This window comes from Sminthopsis crassicaudata, chromosome 3 (genome assembly GCF_048593235.1).
Source record: "Sminthopsis crassicaudata isolate SCR6 chromosome 3, ASM4859323v1, whole genome shotgun sequence".
NCBI classification, from domain to species: Eukaryota; Metazoa; Chordata; class Mammalia; order Dasyuromorphia; family Dasyuridae; genus Sminthopsis; species Sminthopsis crassicaudata.
In genome coordinates this window covers 429,635,510-429,635,796 of record NC_133619.1, presented here as the reverse complement: position 1 = coordinate 429,635,796, position 287 = coordinate 429,635,510, and positions in this window count along the sequence as shown.

Below are 287 nucleotides of genomic sequence, written 5' to 3'. Positions count from 1 at the left end.
TCTAGGGGAGGGGATGGGGAAGGGGTGGGGAAATGGAACAAAAAGATTTGTCAGGGTTATGTTGAAAAATTATCCTTGCATATATTTTGAAAATAAAAAGTTTAAAAAAATATTTGGAAAGTACAAAAAAAAAAAAGACTGGACCTAAGATTTCATTTGTATATGAAATATCTAGGTAAAGAATCCTCTGGGTTCCTTCATCAACCTGAGTTGGATCCTTCACTTCATATTTAATTTTCAGCAATTTCCTAGAGCATTGAAAGGCTATATCACTCAACAAACTAACA